Genomic DNA, 23,870 nt, shown 5'->3' with positions numbered 1-23,870 from the left:
GCACTTCCATGTTCTGATGTACAGTGCACAACCTTCGACTGAGCTGAACTTTATAAAATATCATATTACTAATTAAATAGATAGGTACAAAAATAAATATTCCTTCTCACATTCAAGCATTACTCAGTGTTCACTCTTAAATTCGTATAAGGGAACTACTTATTAGGTGGGGCAGTTTTGGAACTTCATGCTTCCAAAACTATTTATGATGATGATCCAAAGGGCTCTTCATCACACATTTGTAGGCTATCTTAGGGCAAGAATTAGCTTGTATGTCTCTTCAAGGGACCTTCGATCAGCCAATACCACCCTGGCCAAAATCCCTAGGATACTGCATTTCAGGGCTGGGGGAGGTACATCTCTTTTCTAGGGCCATCTGCCCGGAACATTTTTCCATTTGATTTACAAACTCTTTGCTTAGGAAAACGTGAACTTGTGGGTCTTTAATCAGGATTATTTGGCAGGCCTATCATTGGCAGGGAAGGCTTGTGTGCAGAGCACTAGGACACTCCTTGGTGTAACAGTGAGCTATACAAGTGGCTTTTCGGTCATTTATTTATTCAGTCAGCCATTTATTTATGTACATTAACCTAATAAAAAAATAAATGAGAATTGTTTAGACTGCAAAAAGAAAACATCCAAACTAGCAAAAGAAGCTCTCTGGTAGCCAGGTCACATAGCTTTTCCAGGTAAAGATGTTGCTATGTTGAAGACTCTAGAATATACAATACTGTTTTCAAAGAGTAGGACTCGGAACTGTCTCAGCAGGGCCAGCTTTACTTATCCACTATTAAAATTAAAGTTTATCACCCCAGTCTCTCTTTGTATGATTGCCGGAACAGCCTTATGCTCCATAATTCTTTTGCTTAGATATCACTCGTTTATTAGACATAATTGCATCCGAGTCGTAAAGTGCAGTTGGTGGTATGTAAAATAATACTTCATTCATGCTGTGCATATACTACAAATTGTGATGGAAAAACCTATGGCAGGAGACCTCCACCTTTCTATCTTTTCAGCGCAAAGATCCCACCAAAGTGGTGGAGAAGTCCACACACACAGATGTACATTTTTGTAGCAAATGTGAGCAGGGCATTTGTAGGGAATGGGGGCTATCTACTCCTAAATGGGAGGCATTTAATAAAGTTTAAGGAGGGAACTACGGAGCTACATTTTAATACTAAAGCCCACAAAAATTATTTTCACATGCTACACTTGTAAAGTTACTACTGACCTAAAAGTATCAAACAGAAAAGTACTCCAGCCCAGCCTTGGAATGAATCAAGCACCACACTTGCATAAAAAACAACAGATGCCGATAATGAAATAATACCCATTACAGAAAAATGTTAAATTAAATTAGTTTGACATTCAATATACCCCCATTAAGCACTAATTATGACTTCATACATTTCAACACTCATGGCATGCATACCCAACTCTCCATGTGCACTCATTTCCCACCCCATCACCTTTTTTATTCTTGCTTTTTTGGGGTGGTGGTGTAGTACTCATTATACCTTGACCACTGTTATTCTTTAAATCTAATGAGAGATGTGCTCAGCTATGTAATTTACCATGTATGAGTGATGTAACATGTGATGTCATAAACAGTGTATGCTGAGGGTGCAAGTTCTAGTTAGTTGACTGAATTATAAGTGAAGTATTTCAGTGTTGTTGTTTTTTTCAACTTTAGTTGCCATCTCATTTCAATACCTACCTCTAACACCACTTTCCCCTTTGTTTTTTTTAGGTAATTTCAAGGTTTTCTAACATAATTTAAGGTATTTGCACCTAACCTAACTATAATTACCTTAACCTTTGTTTTTGGTGAATTCCTGGTTCTTTTAATCATATTCTAAATTACCAAAGCCCCAAACCTGCCGGGGACCCAAACACCTCTGCACACACAGTTTGTCTAACACATTGTTTCTATTTTAAAGTTAGGGAGCTGTTAAGTGACTGAGAAGATGGGTAGGGTGAGTAAACAGATGTGGAAAGGGATGCTGTATTTATGCAGAAGTTTCTTCCTAACCTATTTTTAGCCCCTTTAAAAATACATTATGCCTCAATTTGGTACAAATCCATACCCCCTCCCAATATTTTTAGCCCACTGATTTCATACCTGCATTAACATCTCACTGATCATTTACTTCAGCTTGCTCCTCAGGAAAGGCTTTACATTTAGTAGCTCCCATGCCAACAAAATGGCATTCAGGAATACCTCCCTTTTGTCTTGAATACAAAATGTTAACACTCTAGTATTCATTCGAACTCTGTGGTGAAGCTGCATTTGATCAATAGGGGTTAACACACAAACTGCTGCTGGCGTTGGAAGTCAGTGTTTCACTCTGCATGTCTGAATGTTTTGAGAAGATAATTGAGAAATTATAGAAAATGATTCCCAGCTTTCTGGATCACCATCCATCATTTCTGTGACAAAAAATAACCCCTTTACTTTATTGATTACTGCAGTATGCTCTGTTGGAATGCTGTGAGTTTTATAGCTTTAATTCCATCAAACTGGCCTTCATGTGTGCCGCGCTTTTGTCATGAATACAAAATGTAAGGGCATTAGGGGCCTTATTATGAGTTTGGCGGTGTGGGAGTGAGAACGCCCGCTCTTGCACCGCCAAACCCATGTTTGAACCTCCCACCAGATTAGGAGTTTTCTCCTCTCTGGCGGGTGGTACTTTGGTGCTCCCATGGCAGTGCCTATGAAATAGGCACCGCAAGGGTAACGCCAAAATCAGTACCTGCACGGCATAGACCGCTGCAGTCCATGCCATGCATGTACTGGGGTGCATGCACACAGGGGGGCACAAAATGTGCCCCTCTACATGAACCCCATGGCGCAGAGGCACAAGGGGGCCCTGAAGGGACCCCTTTGTTTTCTCACTGCCACACGTTTCATGGCGGTCGCACCACCATGAAAAGTGTGGCGGTGAGGAAACTTGTAATATGCTTGGTGGGGCTGCCCCAACAGGCAAATTGTGGTGTCAAGACAGCTGTGCCACTGCAAAGGATTTCTGACCCCTATCGGTTCCAGTGGTCCCAGTGTGGTGTGACCATCTTGGTTATAATAGAGCATCAGAAGACTACCACCACCTAGCCCCCGTGAGTCTGGCATTCCGTGGACCGCCAGACTCATAATAAGCCCCAAAATGTTCATTATAACACTGTAGGGACACTCCAGTAGAACAATGGGAAATCAACTGAAAGACTTCTGCTGGTATTGGAAGTAGATATGTTAATCTGCATACCTGACTTTTTTCTAATGTTGGTAATGAAGATATTAGAGAATTTTCAAAAAATGTGGCCAATTTTTAGTTTTCTAGAGTACTAACCATGAATTCCATGAAAACATGAACCCCCTAATTCAGTTTATTTCTAAAGGAAATACTTTCAGTTTTACTGCTTTGATTACCATAATGTTACATTCAGGGTTGCCACAATTTTGCCATATATACTGAATGACAACACTCTAGTTGTTCATTAGACGACTGTGTGGAAGCTGCAGTAGAACAATAAGGAATCAACCTAAATGCTGCTGTTGGAAGAAATGTTTAACCTAGAATATCAGACTTTTTTCTCACATGGCTGAGGAACATAGTATGAGATTATAGGAAATGTGCTCGTATTTTAGCTTCTGAAGCACCTTCAAACCCTGAGCACCTCTTTAAATGTGAAATATGAGAAAATTTACACTCACAACTTTAAACTCATACACTCTGTTGTACGAAGTTTTACCCACTAATGTAAGGGGTTGAAAATATGCAAGTCTACACCTAGGTGCCAATCTGCATGTTGAATAGCAGAAACATACATCTAGGTGTTGGACCAAATATAAATCTGAGTAATTCTTTGTCTGACTATTTACCTTAGTGAATCAGGCCCAATATTTTGCAGATAATCTCCTTTCCTGTCAGGTTTTGATGAAAATGAGTTAAGCCTGCAAGTAATATGGGCATTATGTAATTTTATATTGTGCAATATTTTGTGAACTTTGCAAAGCTCCAGATGTCAGGTAAGCACATTTTGGAAGTTTTATTTTAAAGCTTTTGCAAAGGAACACTTGATAGAAGATGTACGGTTTTGTGGCTTGCCATACTTATGTAAAAATCATGACTTCCGCAACAATTTATGGTGCAAGATTTTATCTTCAGTGATTTCATCAATTATATCATAAATAATGTCATAGAACATGACATGTAATGACGTGTTTATAATGTGTGAGGTCATAAGTAGTGTATGGCAGGGGCGCAAGTTGTATTTAGCGCTGTTAACTATAACTGGTGAATTTCTGTGTTTTTTAGGGGTGGGTGGTAAACTCCACTCTGCCAGCAGAGTTCATGGAGTTTTGCCGACTCCGTGCTCCAATTGGAGAACAGTGTTTGTCAAAAAATCGGTCAACGGCTGTACGGTGGAGTTCACTAACCACCAAATTTGTGTTTGGAATCAATCACGATTATTATGCACTGATATACACAACTCTACATGGGAAAATCAGTACACAGAGGAGGAAAAGTGCATGAGATTAAGATTGTAAGTGTAACATGAGGCGTTGTGGCCCCTAGCCATGAGGTGCCCAACACTAAGCATTGTATCTCTACAGCACACATGGGGGGGGGGGGTTGTTTTGTGTTGACACAGGGAATGGTGTGCTGCTGTACTCATGTCATGACCCCCAGCCACACACACACGCCTAAATAGTACAGCTGACTGGGTTAAGCGATCGTGGCTAAAGTCTGTTTGCAAGCAACCTGAAGGTCTTGGGCTCAAACTGTGTTAGGTCTGCACTCTGCACCTAGGTACAGATCATCATATGAGTAGTGTGTTGCTTACAATGCATTGCAACTGCATGTCCATGAGAATAGGCGCTACAAAACCACAGATGCACCATGTTTTTACATGTTTCTCATTCCACTGGAAGAAATTTTGACATTTTGGTTCAAAGGCGGGTTTTTTAAAAGTTCCTGACACAGAGGCAGTAAAAGCTACTCCCACCCATATGAGCTGTCACACGATAGCCCAGTGGGTCAATAAAAGGCTGCCGGCCACAAAAATCAGAAAGAATTGCCAGAAGGGAGCCCACTTTGTTTATCTCTCACACTTTTCACTTCAGACCATGAAACATGGTCCTGTGGGTTGAGTGCCTGGTGTTCTTGTTGGTGTGTGAAGTCGTAGAAGTGCAGTGGTTTTAATAGGTGCATGGTTTGTAACAAGCCCATTACCCCTAGTGGAGATTTCAGTTGCACCATGAATCGCGCTTTTAATGCCACCGTTTATTGTTGAGCAATGCTATAGAAAACCTTTTTTGATACGTTTAAACTGTTAACACGTACAGTTATAGTGCAGCAAGACATATTGCTTTTTAAATATAAAATACACTCCTTCATAACTGTAATGGGGACTGTGCCGTGCACTTTGTAACAGATTGCTTGAATTGAATAGTTATGCACCTGAGGCCAGTGTTTTATCAAACTCATTACAAATAAGCGACAGGACACTGTGAAGATTGGTACTGCCTTCCCTATACTTGTTAATGCCATTTAGCAACAAAGTGAAATTGCAGTGCTCATTGGTGCACAAGGCCTTTTCTATACTGCATTTCTCAAGTACATTAAATCAGAACTTTCCTCGTCCTAAACAAAACAGCGTCATCTGAGCTTCCTGTCCTCAAATTACCATAGCATGAGTAACTAATGCTCTGAACTGGCTCAGCACCACTCCGGCATTTAGGACCTGTGGATGAAGGTGTCTTCTGTCGAGCTGAGCCTTTCCACTGTCCTGTTTAGACAGTGAGACCTGTCCTGCAATAGGGCTGGTATTACCTGCATGACAGATGCGATTTTACTGTTTTGGCAAGTAAAGAAACAATAAGCTGTAAACCTAGTTGGTACAGCACTCTGTCCCAACCCTCTTACCATTTGTCCTCCTAGGGAGCTTTTCTTCAGTGCCTGAGAGGTGAAAGGAGATATCATTACATCAATCAGTTTCAATTAACAGTGTAACCCATTTGGCCACACAAGAAGGACCAGGAATCAGTCACTATAGTTAAGAAGGTTTATTACAAGTTAGCAGTCAGGTTAAGATAAACACATCTCAGCATCATGCTGCAAAGATACAAGGAAACTCAACCTCCTGAAAAGGTTTAGGTATACCAGTATAAGACAAACAAGTAGTTCAGTCACAGCAATACAAACGATCAATAGCAAGATGTGACGCTCAGAAGTGTTTCTGGTTTTCTCTTCTATACGTGACTAACATATAAAATCATCTAAGTTATATTCCAAACTAAGAGGATGGTTCAATAGTCTAAAAAGGTCTAAAAAATCAGGGAAATGCAGAAAATTAGAATAATACAGGGAAGTAAGGGAAGGTGTCAGTATTTCAGAAGCTTGGTTAAGAGTCTTTCTGGGTCAATCTAAGCCACATTCAGCAAATAATCAAAGGTAATAAGCATAGAGTCTAAACTTAGACAGCTTAAACAACAGTTATTTCCACCAGAATGTCCAGAGCAACACCCCTCTATACGCAAAATCAGGGGCTTCATTTCCTTTCCGTTTCACATGTTATTCTACTACATTCACAAAATGTCCCAGTCATGAACATGGAAACAACATTGTCCTTGGTCAACTAAAACACGTTGCAACAGTGCTGAATAGAACATTTCAGTTAACGCTGCGGCTCTCCATGTTCGTTATCAAGGTCTTCTTTTTAAGCTTAGATTACAGCTACAGAGCTGTAATCTAAGCTCTAAGAGTTTCAAGAGCTATAGATTACAAACAAGAATGATCTAAAGAGAGCAATAATTACCACGGGCTTCAAGATGCTACTAACAATTCCACTCCTTAAGTTTCCAAACCATCTGCCTTTAACAGAGAATCCATCACCTATTGCTTCCCCTGGAGCTGTTGCCTCTAACCAATCTCCCTTTAAGTCAGTAATGTTTTAATGTATTTCTTCAAGTCCTTACTATTGTCTGGAATGTAAGTACAACATTGTTGAACTTTTAACATCCAGCAGAGTCTGTCCTCTCTCGTGAGTAGGACGTCTAATGCAAGTCTATTCTGCAAAACCATTAATCTGATTCCAACCATCTCAGTATCTATAACTAAAAATCCTCCCGCTGTACTAGCAAATAACTTATCAATTACATTAGGAAGCTTTCTAATCTTGTGTGATTTCAGTATCACTCCTATAGATGGTATTATAGCACCAAAGTGTTTCCCACAATTTCACTAGCACTGGAACCTCTATAAGGTCTCAAATATTCTCCCATTGGTGGTTCATCAATATGTCGTACATGATAGATTTTTGGAAAAACTACCCCCATGTAATATGTTCAATACCATCTCTTGGGTAAACTGTAAGGTGCATGCTTTCTCTAAACATAATAAACCCAAGGAAGAATGGGATCCTGTCTATCCAAATACAGTCCCCAATTTCCACACATTTCCAAGGTATGATCACATTCACTGTATTGTACATAAATTGTGTCTGTTGTGGCTTTTCTAATAAACCAGTATAATTTCCCTTTGTTTTGCCAATCTAGAGCTAATTCTGTTAAGTTTTCCACTAGCCTATGCTCATTTTCATTCTTTGGCCCATCGGGATACCTTTGAATGATTTGTTGTCTTAGCCAATATGTATCTTCGTCTATATTCTACTGAATCTATAAAATTCCTGTTAAGGAACAAGCTAAATTGTGTCTATGCGCTAAAGCAGTGCCTAATTTCATGGTGGGTCCTAATTTCATGGTGGGTCTAAAGTAATGCCTCACAATTTCTGAGGTTTTGGCATCAGGCTGATGATTCAAATGCTTAAACACAGGTACTTCTGAAATGATTACATCATAATTTGAGTAATAGTACCGAAGATGACAATTTCCATAGAATAAACTCAACAATATGGTGATATGCAATTCCCTCAGCAACTGAGGCAGGCAATTGCAGGCATACATACAATCCCTAGTATGCATAGTTTCAACATACTTGTAAAGCAATATGGAATAAACATTCAATGAATAGTCTCCTCTAGATGAATCTACATGTAAGTCTTTATTGCCTATTGAAGGTGAAGTACTGTCAGTAGGAAGTGGCAATTGAGGGGCACTTATGACAAAAGCTTTTCGACATGAAAATGGTGGGGTAAGCTCAACATTATAAGCAAAGGAATTAATATTAATGTCACAAGCACAGCTACTCCTACACATAAGCGTCTACGTCTAACAGTATTAGGGATAAGCTCAATGAATTCTCTGAGGTCAGACCATTAGGTGGAAGATTTCAGACGAGCTTGTTGGTAGGTTTCTACTTAGGCAAACAGTAAACAAAGTTCAAGTGTATTTTCAGCAAAACATGTACAAAGGATCTTTGTGGGACTTCCTTAGCACTACTCCATGTTCTTCTAAATGATAACCTTATGCTCCCTTAGCACACTTGGGTCTCAGTACTCTTCTTATTAATTTGGGCAAAAGTATTAAGTTCTTTTAAATAAATTCACAGTTCGAACTCACTAATGATCACATCCAGGATAAATTGACTCAGTCTGTTTGGTTGCAATGCAATTTCAAAGCACAGTTCAGCCACAATGTTTAGTTCATTTGAATGTGAATTGTTGTAGCAAAATGTCCAAAATGTTCTCTCCCAACCATTAAAAGCAAGGCGTGTCCAATCAGATAAGGAGTACCTCCCATAGCGTACTCTTGCCATCTTTGATCTCCTGACAGCTGGCCCTCCATCATCATTGTCACTTAGGGCAGATCCTTCAGTATCTTATGGGATAGTGTCTGTCACACGCACAACAGACAAACTGCATCTCCCACTCTACTGTCTTCTAGGCCACTTGTCTCCAGGCACAACTTGCATTACTGCTGCACTATGCCCTTCACCAGGGTCCGAATTTGCCACAGTCAACACTACAGGATGAGACCCTTCTGTACCAACTTCTATTGTTGACTCACTCAGACCACCCTGAGGCCGAACAAGTACTGTCCCAGTTTCTTGCTAGTCCCCAACAGCTTGACTAACCTGCTCCCTTTGTAGCACTGTAACCACAGACATTTCAGTGACAAGTGCTGTTATGTCATCAAGGGGACAAGGCACTCAGTGAGTATGAGTGGCATGCACCCAGGTGAGGGGACCTCCACACCTCTGAGCTGTCGTAGTGACCAAGATGACTTGGTAGGGACCTCGCCACCAAGATTCGAAGCATGAATTGTGCACATGCTTCTGTACCATATCCCAGTCAGCAGAATCATGGCACTTCTCCTGTTGAGGTGGGGCTGTACCCTCTCAAACCTGATGAGACACAAAACACAGCACATCAGCCAGTCCTTTGCAATAATCAAGAATCTTACTATCTGTAACGTTCACAAGCACAGGTAGCAGTCTCATGGTGTCATGGCTCTGCCGGTGATTATTTCATGAGCAGACAGTCCTGGCCTCCTATCTGGAGTACTGTATAGACTCATCAACACCGGAGCCAGAGAATCAGGCCATTTCAGAAATGTTGAGGCACAACTTTAGCCAGTTTGGATTTCAAAGTCCCATTGACCTGTTCCACAATTCCGTAAGCCTTCGGTCGGTAACTGCAATGTAGCCTCTGTTTGACTTGTAATGATGCAAACAACATCTTCAGGGCCCCTTTATTAAAATGAGTTCCTCTGCCTGACTCCAGAGAAGTCAGGAATCTGAAGTGTGGTATTAACTCCCTCAACAACAACTTAGCTGCATTGAGACTATCATTTCACCGGATCAGGCAAGCTGCAACCCAACGTGAGAAGATGCACACAATCACTAGGACATATATCAGCCCATTCCACGTAGGCATCTCAATAAAGTCCAATTGTATTCTGTTGAAGGGACTGCCTGATCTCCCTATGTGACTCAGTGTTACTGCTGTTTTTCTACGTACATTCTGCTTCTGGCACACAACACATTTGTGACTCAATCTTTCAGCCATCAATCTGAACCTGGGGTAAAACCATGTTTGCCTGAACAAACGCATCCTGGTGCGTCTACCTATATGTGCAGGCCCATGCTAATGTCTTGCCATTGGAGGTAATAAGCTATTTGGCAACGCAAGTCTTCCATCTCCTGAAACCCAAATGTCATCCTCATCTCATTTCACACATCCAGCTCTAATCCAGTCTTGCTGTTTTTCTTCGGGCGCTACCTCATGTGACCTCTTAATTTCCTCCCAAGCATCAACAGTGGTTAACAACAGATTGCAATTTGTTGCATCCTGTTTTTCATTGTGGTATTCCTGATTAAAGGTACACGCATTCAGAGCACAATATCTTGTGGTCCCGTCCGCATCCCTGTTTCCCACATTCAGTTCCATTGCGGTGTGCAGCACACTTCATGACCGCAATCTGGGCAGGTAACTGTAATAGCTTTAATAGATTGTGTACACCCTTGCCATTCCAGATTGGTGACCCTGAAGATGTCATAAATCCACGTTGTGACCATAACTGTCCAAAGTCATGAACAACACCACAGCCATACTATCAGAGAAAATGGTCACTCTCAGCTCATCTGAAAAAGAGTGTGCTCAAATAAGAGCAATCAATTCAATCACTTGTGCAGAAAATACTCCTTGAAGCCAGGAGGAGGCTTGGACCACACTTGAAACAATACAGACTGTGTAAGCAACCCAAGCAACTCTCAGGTTTCCTTCACGGTCTTGTAAGCAGAGCCATCAACAAACATCATGTAATCCGATTCAAGTAGTGGCAGCTATTGTATGTCAGGTCTCGGCTTGGTGCCTACCTCAGTAACATCAAGACAGTAATGCTCAACTTAGTGACATAATGTCCAGATACATACAAGAGAGTAGCAGGGTTAAGGGAAGTACATCTTTTCAATGTAATGTTATCCACAGCTAGTATGACATGCTCATAATTGGTAAGATGGCTATTGGTGAGATACTGTGTCCTAGTGCAAGTTAACAAGAGTTCCACAGGATGGGCAACAAAAACAACTAATGGATGGCAATGCTGCCACTCTGTTCAAGGCTGACACCTGTGGCAGCCACTGCTTTAAGACAGCCAGGTAATGCAGCGGCTACTGGATCAAATGTAGCTGAAAAGTAAGCAATGAGACTGCAAGCATTCCTGGGCATCTGTTTAACACTGATTCGCCCCGAATGCGAACATAAAGATAGTACTCGTTAATGCCATCTGTGAATTCCCAAAGTCATAAACTTAGAAGTTTTGTTCTAGGTTTAGATCAAATGTCTAAGTTTATCTTTGTGAATTGGGCCCATATCTCTAGAGATAGTTTTGATTTAAAAAAAGTAATCACCTGATGATACTTTTTCATCATCAATAGTGTTTTATATAGGCTTTCTCTGGCCACTCACCAGCATTTTTTCATTCGACGTACAAGTCAACTGCAACAACAATTTAAAATAAAGGATTCAAATCTGCCCACAGACCATTTGATATCTTTACAAACCGAGCAAGCTGTCTGTACCATTCCTCTGGGTTCTCTCTCAATTTTTGAAAATCATTTGTGTATGATGAAAGATTGGTCCTGCTCCAAGGTACGTGAACATAAACTCCACCAGGCACTTCTCTCATTGAAAGCATGTGCATGTCCTCATCCTCTTCTTCAGTTTCCTCTGGGGGCAAATGTAATCTAACTTTCTTTGGTTCCTTTTTCTTTGCTCATCTGGCTTCCCATCTTTCCAGCTCACTCCACTTTTGAACATAGGCAATTAACTCTTTGATTTGTAGTTTCAGTCCTGAAGGTCTCATATTAGTAAGTTACTGACCATTGAAATTTAAACAATTACTTCTCTGTAGAGCTTTAGATATCGGTAAGTCAGTTTCGTAAGTGTGAGCCAGTTGAGACAACCTAGCATGAGCCTGTCCTGCACATCTAGTAATATCGCTACACACAATATCTCATCATCCTGATAAGCATTTAATTGGGACTTGTCAAAATTTCTAAGTATCATTTCTTCTAATTCTAAATTCAGCCTAGCCACATCTATTGTCTTTTCCCTATCTGGGGTTTGGGTATTCTTTCCACTGGTTCCAGGATACCCACTATCAATTGGGATATCTATACCTTTAAACCAATCATCAAGTTCATGGGCAGTAAGACCAAGTTGTTCTGCAGGGGTATTAAAAATGATATCTCTGCTAAAGGAACCACTTTTTATATTGGGTGGTGAATTTAAAAGAGATATGTCAGAAGTTTGCATACCCATAGGTATTTCCATCCTTGGGGTATTGTAATAAACATTTGGAAGAACATTCAGTTTGGGAATCAAAAAGGGGTGGAGATCTTTGGGAAACTCTACTAGTTGGATCAACTGTTGTCTGGTTTAATGTAGAGTATGCACTTGCAGCACATGGGGTATTTACTTGAATGGGAACCAAAGGCATTTGTGGATTTGGTCTAATTTTCGAGTCCACAGCATTGCTACCTGAGGTGCTCATTCCAGGCAGGCATTGGTGGCCTTGCTCTAAAGTGGCTAGCGTCATTTCTTTCAGACAGGTCTTACCAGGTGACCGCTCCCCCTTTTTTTTCATCAACCTTTCCCATCAAGCACTGAGTACCACAGGGTTCATCTTTGAGTCCTCTGCTCTTTAACTTGTATGTACAACCTTTGGCTGTTTTTGCCAAGAGCAGAGGGCTGACAGTGGTCTCCTACGCCAATGACACGCAGCTGGTGATGGCACTTTCTAGTAATTCTAGGGACAATGCCGCTAAGTTCCAAGGTGATCTTGCGGCAGTTGCCGGCTGGATGACAGCCAATTGCCTCCAGCTGAACGCTAGTAAGTCGGAGGTGTTGCTGGTGGGAAAGGACCAGGGGTTATGGAATGAACACTGATGAGCCAGGAATCTAGGTACCCCTCCCCCTCCTAAACAGGTGGTAAAGAACTTGGGGGATCTGGATGGACTCTACGCTTAGTCTCCAGACTCAAACAAAGAAGGTAGCGGGTACCTGTTTCGGTCTCCTCCGTGAGCAGAGACCTATCCTGGGCTCCTTCAATGCACCGACCAGACAGCTCATTATTCAGGCACTGATTATCTCTAGGCTTGGATATGTGAACTCTCTGTACCTAGGGGTAAACAAGGTAGAAGTACTAAGGTTACAGAGAGTTTAGAATGCTGCAGTGAGAGCTCTTTGGGCTTGCGTAGAGTCTGTTCAGTGTCGGGCAGTCTCCGCTGCCTTCACTGGCTGCCTGTGGCTCAAAGGATTGAGTTTAAAGCACTCTGTATAGCTTTTAAAATTCTGAAGCTTGGATCCCCTAGCTCACTGACAGATTTGCTTTCTTTCTATGTTCCCCCCGCCAGCTTCGCTCTATGGGCCAACATTTGCTGCAGGTCCCTCGCGTCAGGAAAGTTCGAGCTGGAGGTCGTTCTTTCCGTTATAGAGCGGCTATTCTCTGGAATTCTCTGCCCCCCATATTCGTGGCCTTGACAATCTCACTCATTTCAGGAGAGCTATTAAAACCTTTCTTTTTCCTACTGTGTAGACCGTCTTCCGTATGTTTGCTGCTGTCTTGCTTTTAGCGCCGGGATGCCCCTTGGCTGGGGCAGCAGTTGCGCTCTATAAATGTTTTAAGTAGAAAAAATATAAATAGAAAGAACAGCCAAAGTATGTGTAGTATTTCCAACAAATCCAGGAACTACAAGACCAATTATATGAGGAAAAGTCAATGCATCTGAGGGATTTAGAGAAGGTGGATTTGAAGGGGCTGTCATCCCCGGACTCTCTCCCATTGAACTACATCAAAACTCCTACCTGTATGTGCCTTACTGATTCTTCCAGCTTGGATCACATAATATGGAGATGGATGATTTAACGATAATTTGGTTAAGAAATCTTCATTTCAATCACTATGACTGCCCTCAACCAAATTCTATGTATCATCTGCATCTTACTTCTTTTTCTTATCCTTTTGTTTACCTTTCCAATCTTTCACTCTCATTAAGACAGGACATAATCTAGCTCTCTCAATCATGTTAGTTCTTGTTGTTTTCTGTTTGGCGTCCCATCTGTATCTACACAAGTGCGTATGTCTTTCTTGACCCTTCCATGAAATCTCTCTCTCTCTGCCTAAGATGAGCTGTGTGTTCCCAAGCATTAAGTGGTTCATTTTGTGTAGGTCTCGAAGTTCAGTTTTGTGTCATACAATGTCCTCCTTGGCTGTTCAATAATTCTCAAATTAAATGTGCCATAATGGGGAAGCGTCAACAGAACATCCTTCTCATTGATCTTATGCCATTGTTCAAGGCAAACACTTGCATGAAGAACACGATTACCATAATAAACCTGGTGTACTTTAGGGTGGTGCCTCAGCCCCCTTTCTGACATGTATAGTCACATCTCTCTTCATCAGACTTTGTAATGCTCTAAAGGATTTTTTAAAAATATGCAAGATTCACAAATGACCTTCTGTTTAAACCAGGAAAGGATTCTTCACACACAATGCTCTGTTCGGGGTTCACAACTAATACCAGCCTGGTTCTCTATGATGTATCCAACCAATACTAGTGGACTCTACACCAACAGACCAATAGCAGCGTGGCGCACTGTGAGGTCGATCTCATTCCTTGCAGTGACTCATCCTCCTTTACAATTCTCCACAAGCACATTTTCTCTGCAATTTTCACACAAATCAGATGCAAGCAATTTCAACAATTTACTTTGTCTGCTCCCATAAAGAAGTTAGTGTATTCAATCATACAAGAAAAAGTCCGGAGCATCACTTTCCAACCTCTACACTTCAAATGAAACCTCGACCAGTGGGGTCTCACACGGATTGATACAGTTCCTCCCTGTGCACTGAGATTCACCATACCAATCATGTCTCACAATCACACAAGCATAAAGTCCATATCTTAATAGTTCAGATGATGACGTCTCATGACAAACACCACAACACAACAGACAACTAAACCCATTGTCTTCTACACTGATAACACCCGTTTCTCTATCCCAGGATCTTAGGCCATGATGGACCTGATAACCAATTCAACTTCTCAAAATTAAGTGCCACCTTGACACAACAACTTAAAACATATCCACAGAACATCACACAGTAACTGCAAAAGACCTCAATCTAAGCATAAACAATCACAATGTGCAACCATATCACTACTCATACTTCTGCTGCTACAAATCATTTCCAAACTGCTGGAGCTGCATAAATCCTTTGGGCGCACCGTGGGCTTTAGAGGTTTTGATTAGGCTTGGACAATTTCTAAATGGGACACACTAACTCTCTCACTTCAGAACCACCCAACAAGCTACCAAGTTGATGCAGCGCTCCAGGCCAACCCTCTTACAATTTTTCTTCTGATGTACCGGTTCTCTGCTGCCTGAGAGTTAAGGGGAGTTACCATTTCATGAATCATTTTCAATTAACAGTGTAAACCATTTTGCCACACAATATGGACCATGAATCAGTGACTATAGTTAGATTTATTAACAAGTTAGCAGTTAGGTTAAGCTAATCAGTTCTCAGCACCATGCTGTGAAGATACAGAATAACAATCAGGGAACCCAACCTCCTGAAGAAGTTTAGGCCCACCAGTATAAGGAAAACATTTAGTTCAGTCACAGCAATAAAAAAGAACGATAGCAATATTTGATGCTCAGAGGAGAGTTTCTAGTTATTTCTTTTATACATGAATACAATCTATAATCCTCTAAGTTATAATCCAAACTAAGAGAATGGTTCAATAGTCAATAATGTTCTAATAATGTTCTAAAAAATCTGTGAAATGCAGGAAAATAGAAACATGCATGAAAGTGCGGGATGTAAGGGAAGGTGTCATTTTTTAGAAGCTCGATTAAGAGTTTCCTGGAGTCAGGGAAATTAATGTTAGCATAACCCACACTCAGCAAAGAATCAAAGGAAATACGCATAATGGTCTAAACTTTCAAGTTTTAAAGGAACATTTGTCTAAACTACAAAGTTATTTCCACCAGAATTTTCAAAGCAACAACCTTCTTTTGCATCATCAGGGGATTCATTGTCCTTTCCATTCTGACGTTGTAGACTGCTACATTCATGAAATGTCGCAGGCTGAACATGGGAACAACATTGCCCTGGATCACCTAAGCCACAATACAAGAGTGCAGAATAAAACCTTTCAGTTAACGCTCTGGCTCTTCATGTTCCTTATCAAGGTCTTCTTTTCAACCTCTCTCTATCACTAGTACAGTGCTGTATCTATCCTCAAACTAACAAAGCAGGTGAATGTACCTACAAGGAAAAAGACATGTAAGCGGGAAATGGAAAACAGTACCTTAGGCAAGAAGAATTATAGGCCACAACAGGGTAACTTTAAAGCATTAAATCAATGGTGCACATTTAATATGTGTGTGCACCTTCAAACACAAATTAATGTAAAATGTTAGTAACACAAATTAATGTAAAATGTTAGTAAATCATGTTCATATTACATGTAGCATAGAATAAAATATTGTATATATGTGTTTAAGTATAATTAAGAACTATATTTAAATGAAATAAATAAAACATTAGTAAACACATTACATATATCCTTGTCGTTTCAGTAGTCATTTCTGAAATGACTACATTTTCATAGTGTGAGGATGGTTCCTACCCAATCATCTAAACAGTAAATATAATTTAATGAACTAAGGCACACAGTGTTTATTTGAAAAAGACATAATATGTCAAAACGCTTCATGCCAAAGCTCTGATGAAATAAAGCTACTTACCTGGATTCCCCTTTGTGTCCCTCCAGTTCTTTCAACAGTGAGAATCCTTTGTGGCATATTATGCGCACTGGCCCCAGGCGCACTGGAGGAGACCCGCCTCATCAAGCGGACAGAGTTACAAGGGCATCTTTGGCAATCTTTGTCTTTCCAGGGTACTGGTTAAGATCTGACCCACCGCATCCAGATCCAGCAACAGTGCTGCTGCAAAAAGCAGTCTGTGACTACACAGAGGAGTCTAGGGTCACTGCATCTGCGATTTCAGGTCAGCAGAATTTTAGAAACATGCGGTTGAGACATCTTGGAGACCCAGGAAAGAGGCTTCTTTTCTACAGCGAAGTTTTCCAGCATACTTGAGCCGCATTCTTAATTACTCCTGGACCCAGGAAGGGATACATGGAAGCCGAGAGGAGACACTCACCCAGTATTCCTTGAGAGGTGCATGCTGGGACCTGTAGTTTGCAGATGCAGCTGCAGCATTGGTTAGGACTCTGACTCAGCCCACCTGGAGGCGCAACCAATAGCAGTACGGATGGTTGTAATTTAAAGTGAACTGGCGGTAAACATTTCTGTCAGCAGGCATTTGAAAAATAAATTTTATGTCAAAACGTGTCATGCCCAAGCTCTGATGAAATAAAGCTATTTACCTGGATTCCCCTTTGTGTCCCTTGGTTCTTCCTACAGTGAGAATCCTTTGTGGTATATATATATATATATTACCTACTGGCGGTCGCCAGTAGGTATATATAGTTAGGATTTTTTCTCTATGGGATTTTTGAAAATTCTATGTCGAATAACTTTGGCGTTTGAGGATGGAATTGGCTGAAATTTTCAGGAAAATGGAACATTTTGTTTCTGAGCAGCCCCTGAAAATGTGGGGGGGGGTTTCGTCAAGGGGGGCCGAGAAAAAAGGGGGTCCCAAAACGCGTTTTTCCCATGCAATTTTCCATAGGGCGGTTGGACTCACTTTTAGCTCGAACGGCTGAATGGATTTACACGAAACTTGGCAAAATTGTAGATATTGTTTGGCCGATGTGCCTTTGCTAGGTCTCAATATATGTGCTCCAGTGGATTTTGATAAATTAACGTTCAAAAAAATATATATATCTGTAACAGCGCTCCGGTAAGCGCCCCGGTTCGCGTACCTGACGCGTAACGGAGCTTCGCAAAGCGAAGCTGATTGGCTCTCCGGTGTCTGTCAACATTCTAAACAGTCCGGAGCAGCCGCCATCTTGTCTCTCGGTAGGATCGAGAGACAAGAGGTGAAGAAAAACGAAGGGGGAAATTAATGAAAGGGGGCAAGGTAGACCCCTCCTGACCCCCTAGGATTGATGAGGGGGTTATTAAAGGGTCCCGCGGGGCAAAAAATAAAAAAATAAAAAAATTCGTTTTTTCGAGGTAGAGGCGCTACCTGGTACGCGAACCGGGTAGCTAACCGGTAGCGTAACGGGAGTCCGCCATCTTGTGTTTCGGTGAAATTTAATCACAAGATGGAGGAAAAACAATGTGGGAAATGGGTATAAGGGGGCACGGGAGACGTATCCTGACCCCCTAGGTTTTCTGAGGGTGGCTGAGGAGGCCCATATGTGCAAAAAACCCCCACATTTTTTTTAAAAAATTTGCGCGGTTAGCGTCCGGTGCGCGAACCGGTAGCGTTCCGGAAAGCGTAAATCGTGAAAATTAGTAAAAAAAAAAGTTACATTTAAAATTTGTTTAGAGTGATCATAGTTAGGGTAGCTCTGAGAAGAGCTTTTGGGTATGTGGTAGATTTAGGTACTTATAAGTAGGTACCAATACATAGTCTTAAATTCAGGATGAAAACTCTGTTCCCCTCATCTGAGAAGTGAACTCCATCTCCTCTGTAGATATCTTGCATGTAGTAACGCACCTTATTGTTGTAGATGGAGCCCGTTCCATGGTCTCTCATGTAAGCTGAAACAGACTTATTTACATGCTTCCTCGATTTCTCAATTTGTGGACAAAATTGGTTGGACCACCTCCATTTCTGTCTTTGGCATATATTTGAATATATCAAGGCAGTTTGAGGAAAAAGTGCCATCAATTGCTAAAAGGTGTCCTTTAAAAGCATTTCCAGACCTACCCCAGTCAAAGTGCCCAAGTCATTTCCTCCACAGTGCACAATTAACAGGTCAGGGTTTGGCAAATGCAAAAAGGTTTTCACCAATGGTATCAATTGGTGACATCTTAATCCTCTGTGGCCAATCCAGTTGATTTCCACATTTTGTAAATTGAGGTTGTGTAAATTTCTGTTATCAGCATACCTTTGAGCCCAGTGGATGTAACTATGTCCAACAACCCAGACAGAAAACATGGTGAGAGGAGGTTATGCTGCAGTCAGATGAAGTGTGGGTATGAAATGGCAGTTGAAACAGTAGGAGTTTATAATGAAAAAAACTGTGGAGTTTCTGTGCTAATGATTCAGTAGCAGTGATTGGTGGATTTTGATTGCTGAAAACAGAAAGTTAGGGTCACATGGATGAGTTCTTTGAAAGATGTAATTTGAATGGTCAAGAAAAAATCATTTTATGAAAGATTGCACTGGATACGCAATTGAAACATTGTTGTGTGAACTTGTAAACATGAGAGGTCTTTCAGGAGGTGGTTGCTTTGGAAAAAAGGCAGAAAGGGCAGAGGGGGGAAGGGTGTTGATTTGAAAAAAGTAAGGGAAGAGTTTTGATTGGGTGACATGAGGGATATGTGTGATGAATTACAGCATTTCTGTGCCATTGTTGGTTGCAGCCTCTGGAGTGCATACCCTTTGCTCTGCTAAAGAAAAATTGGTGTGTGTCTGAGACTGTTTTGAAACTCAAAAAGTATTTGCTAAGGTGAGAAAAGATTAATTTAATTTAGATAGAGAATAGTATGCTTTAGGGAGAAAATTATGAAGAAAGTTGTGTATTTAAAATGTTGCTTTGTGTCAAGTGTTTTACAAATAGATTTTGTTTCTTTAAGTTACATAGCCATGTTAAAAGTGATGCAAAAATGGTGCAAGGGCCTTAAAAATACGCTTTCATGTGTGTTAGGGCATTTTAAGTCACTTCCCCATGAATGTGGGTGAATAATTGGTTTACTTGATGTGTTTAAAAACGTTTCTTGAAGTCAATTAGGTTTCTTGATATGTACTGCTAGAGTTTCATAGGCTGCTTGGGGCATATTTACAAGCCCTTTGAGTCACTTTGATGTTATTTTCCCCATTTTAATTTAAGTAATTTCCCCATGGTGCAAGGTCCTTGTAAATACGCCCCCATGTGTGCTTGGCAAATTTAGATTTTGTTTCTTTGAGTTACATGGCCATGTTAAAAGTGACGCAAAAATGGTGCAAGGCCCTTAAAAATACGCTTTCATGTGTGTTAGGGCATTTTAAGTCACTTCCCCATGAATGTGGGTGAATAATTGGTTTAAATGATGTGTTTAAAAACGTTTCTTGAAGTAAATTAGGTTTCTTGATATGTACTGCTAGAGTTTCATAGGCTGCTTGGGGCATATTTACAAGGCCTTTGAATCACTTTGACGTTATTTTCCCCATTTTAATTTAAGTCATTTCCCCGTGGTGCAAGGTCCTTGTAAATACGCCCCCATGTGTGCTTGGCAAATTTAGATTTTGTTTCTTTGAGTTACATAGCCATGTTAAAAGTGACGCAAAAATGGTGCAAGGGCCTTAAAAATACGCTTTCATGTGTGTTAGGGCATTTTCAGTCACTTCCCCATGAATGTGGGTGAATAATTGGTTTACTTGATGTGTTTAAAAACGTTTCTTGAAGTCAATTAGGTTTCTTGATATGTACTGCTAGAGTTTCATAGGCTGCTTGGGGCATATTTACAAGGCCTTTGAGTCACTTTGATGTTATTTTCCCCATTTTAATTTAAGTCATTTCCCCGTGGTGCAAGGTCCTTGTAAATACGCCCCCATGTGTGCTTGGCAAATTTAAGTACTGACAGGGTGTGCTTCTACATAGGAGCTGTGTTGTGTTTTCAAATTATGACCAGAAAATCATTTTTTTTTAAAAAGAAATGCTTTTCACATTTATGAGAAGGTCATAATGCTGTCTACTTCTTTAAATAAATATTTTACTTTCCACCATGAATATGTGAGAATAATTTTCCTTGTTTGCCGGTTTAAAAACACGTTTCTTGAAGTCATTAAGGTTTCACAATATGTTCTGCAAGAGTTTCATAGTCACTATGATGATAATGATATACATTTAGAACTGCGTAGGAGGCATGGAGAAGCTGAGGTTTCTGTAAGTGTCAAAGTTGTTGCATACAGTGCTCACCTTCTACGTACTCTTTCATATGCTAGACTACATCTGCACAATGAGATACCTAAGCAAAGGAAACACAGGTGATGTGATTGTGAAATGAGCAAAAAAAATTGCACGTTTTTCAATTACATCACCTGTGTTTCCTAACATTACGAATCACATTGTGCAGATCAGGTTTAGGCCTGTCCAGGGAGACAGAGGAGTTCTGGCCTTTGTTCAAGAGTGCAGTGGACATGACTCACTTCATTGGTAGGCCTGCACATGTACAATCTCCTCTGTACTCTTCAACAAGCCTAAATTTCATCTGTAACCCTGAGTAGGCCTCACCTCAAACAAACCTCTGGATAGGCCACACCTTATCGGCATCCTGAATCATTCATTTAAAATGTTAGGGGCAGATTTATGATGGCCGTGCATCTCTTTTGCGCCGCTGTTGCATCACTTTTGTGACGCAGCAGTGGTGCAAAAGATGCACCATGTTGCAAGATAGGCCTCACTTCATCTGCAACAAGATACCGTCAGTTTAAACTGTATACATTTAGGACTGTGTAGGGGGCATGGAGAAGCTGAGGTTTCTGTAAGTGTCAAAGTTGTTGCATACAGTGCTCACCTTCTACGTACTCTTTCATATGCTAGACTACATCTGCACAATGAGATACCTAAGCAAAGGAAACACAGGTGATGTGATTGTGAAATGAGCAAAAAACATTGCACGTTTTTCAATTACATCACCTGTGTTTCCTAACATTACGAATCACATTGTGCAGATCAGGTTTAGGCCTGTCCAGGGAGACAGAGGAGGTCTGACCTTTGTTCAAGAGTGCAGTGGACATGACTCACTTCATTGGTAGGCCTGCACATGTATTATCTCCTCTGTACTCTTCAACAAGCCTAAATTTCATCTGTAACCCTGAGTAGGCCTCACCTCAAACAAACCCCTGGATAGGCCACACCTTATCGGCATCCTGAACTAATCATTTAAAATGTTAGGGGCAGATTTATGATGGCCGTGTGCCTCTTTTGCGCCGCTGTGCGTCACTTTTGTGACGCAGCGGCGGCGCAAAAGATGCGCTATGTTGCAACATATTTACAACTTGATGCATCTAGGCAGATGTGTCACGGTGTAAAGTCCTGTGCCACATGAAACCTGCGTCAGGTTTCATGTGGGCGTTTTGTTGCAGGGTGGGCATTCATTTGCATGAAAGCCCTGTAAAACTAACACAGTGAAATTTAGAAGATTTCACTGAGTCAGCTTTATGGCATTGCTGAATCAAATCCTTACGCCTGTTTGAAACAGGCATAAGGAGTTATGCACCATGCAATGTGTGGCTTGCCCCTGTGCATTGCAGTAGACATGTCGCGCTTACGACGTGATTCCTGCAATGCGCCGCTTTTGCTCAATGGTGCTCCACATTGTAAATGCGGCACATCATGGGTGGCAGAGCAGCGGCGCACGTTAACTGGTGCATCCCTGGGGATGCGCCAGTTAACATAAATCTGCCCTTTACATTTAAGTATGAGCAGGGGACACAGAGTTGGTGAGGCTTATCCAAGGTTAAGAAGAGATGTGTCCTGTTCACTGAAAACTTGGACATAGGCCTCACCTCCTCAGCATCGCTGGACATGGTTAAATAATATCTGCAAAATGTTACTCTTGTTAAACAATTTTACTATTATAGTCTCTGAGATTTGACTCTTACTCTGCAACATCTCATTGTTGTTCTCTTTCCTTAAAGATAACGACAACATCAAGCATGAGTGATAATGAGCAATCTGTTGATCTCGATCTTATCATTGAACTTGTCATTGAAACATCAGTGGAAGTAGATCCCTTGGATGATTTAAGTCCTGTGGATGATGAAGAATATGATGAGGATGCCGATTTGTCAGAATTGTATGACATAGGGTGGGAAGCTGACCTGCTCGAGCCTATGGAACTATAAAGACTTATTTTTAAAAGTTACTGGAAATGAAAAGTAACCATGTTAACCGTTTCATTTAAAATTAAATACAACTTCAAAAACAGCTTGTGTGAAGTGTCTTTAATAAAATAGTGAAATATGCTAATAAAATTAGTTCAGATTCACATATAAAAGAGCACAGGTCAAATGTAGAAGCATTCCATTTCTTTGCTATTTGTGAGTTTTAAATTTGCCAATGCACTAAAAATTATTGTATGTAGAATTGACAAGTAATGTGTTAATTTTTTGACGACTGTTATTGATTTACTGTTTGGTAATAGTGGTTAATAACATTTTTTATTATATTTTACTACAGATTCAACTGCAGATCATTTCAAAATTACACAATGCCTTCGAAGCAAAGAAGGAGAAAGGCTACAAAACGTCAAACACAGCAGCTTACTACATGCTTGCAGCAGTCCTCTACAATAAAAACTTGTCAAGTCACCAAAAAAGCTCCGGGTAAGAGAACGAAATCTTTCCTAAGAAACATTTCCAGAAAAAAAAGTATCACTACAGAACATGTTTTAGTCCAGAAAAAGAGAGCCAATTTAAACGGAAAAAAAGGCCACTCAAAAATGTTACTGCTAGAGCAGGAGATAACTCTGTGCATGGTAGTAGAAGGAAAAATCAGTTTAGGGACATTCGTAGACGAATATTCCGCAACAGGATAATTGACAATTTTAAAAAAATATTAAGAAACGTCAACAGAAAGTGGCTTTTTATAAGAGAAAGAGAAACATTGAGAAAATTATTGATCAGGCATTCGAAATTAAGCGAAAGTTATTTATTTTGATAATCAATAGAATTAGGAAACTAAACAAGGTAATTTATGATTTCAAAACAAATAGTAGATGGAAGAGAACAGTTAATCGTAGTAATTTTTGTGAAGTTTTTTCAGGAGAAT

Source organism: Lissotriton helveticus, chromosome 4_1 (genome assembly GCF_964261635.1).
Source record: "Lissotriton helveticus chromosome 4_1, aLisHel1.1, whole genome shotgun sequence".
In the NCBI taxonomy this organism is placed as follows: domain Eukaryota; kingdom Metazoa; phylum Chordata; class Amphibia; order Caudata; family Salamandridae; genus Lissotriton; species Lissotriton helveticus.
The sequence above is the reverse complement of the archived record's forward strand: the minus strand, read 5'-3'. Positions refer to the sequence as shown.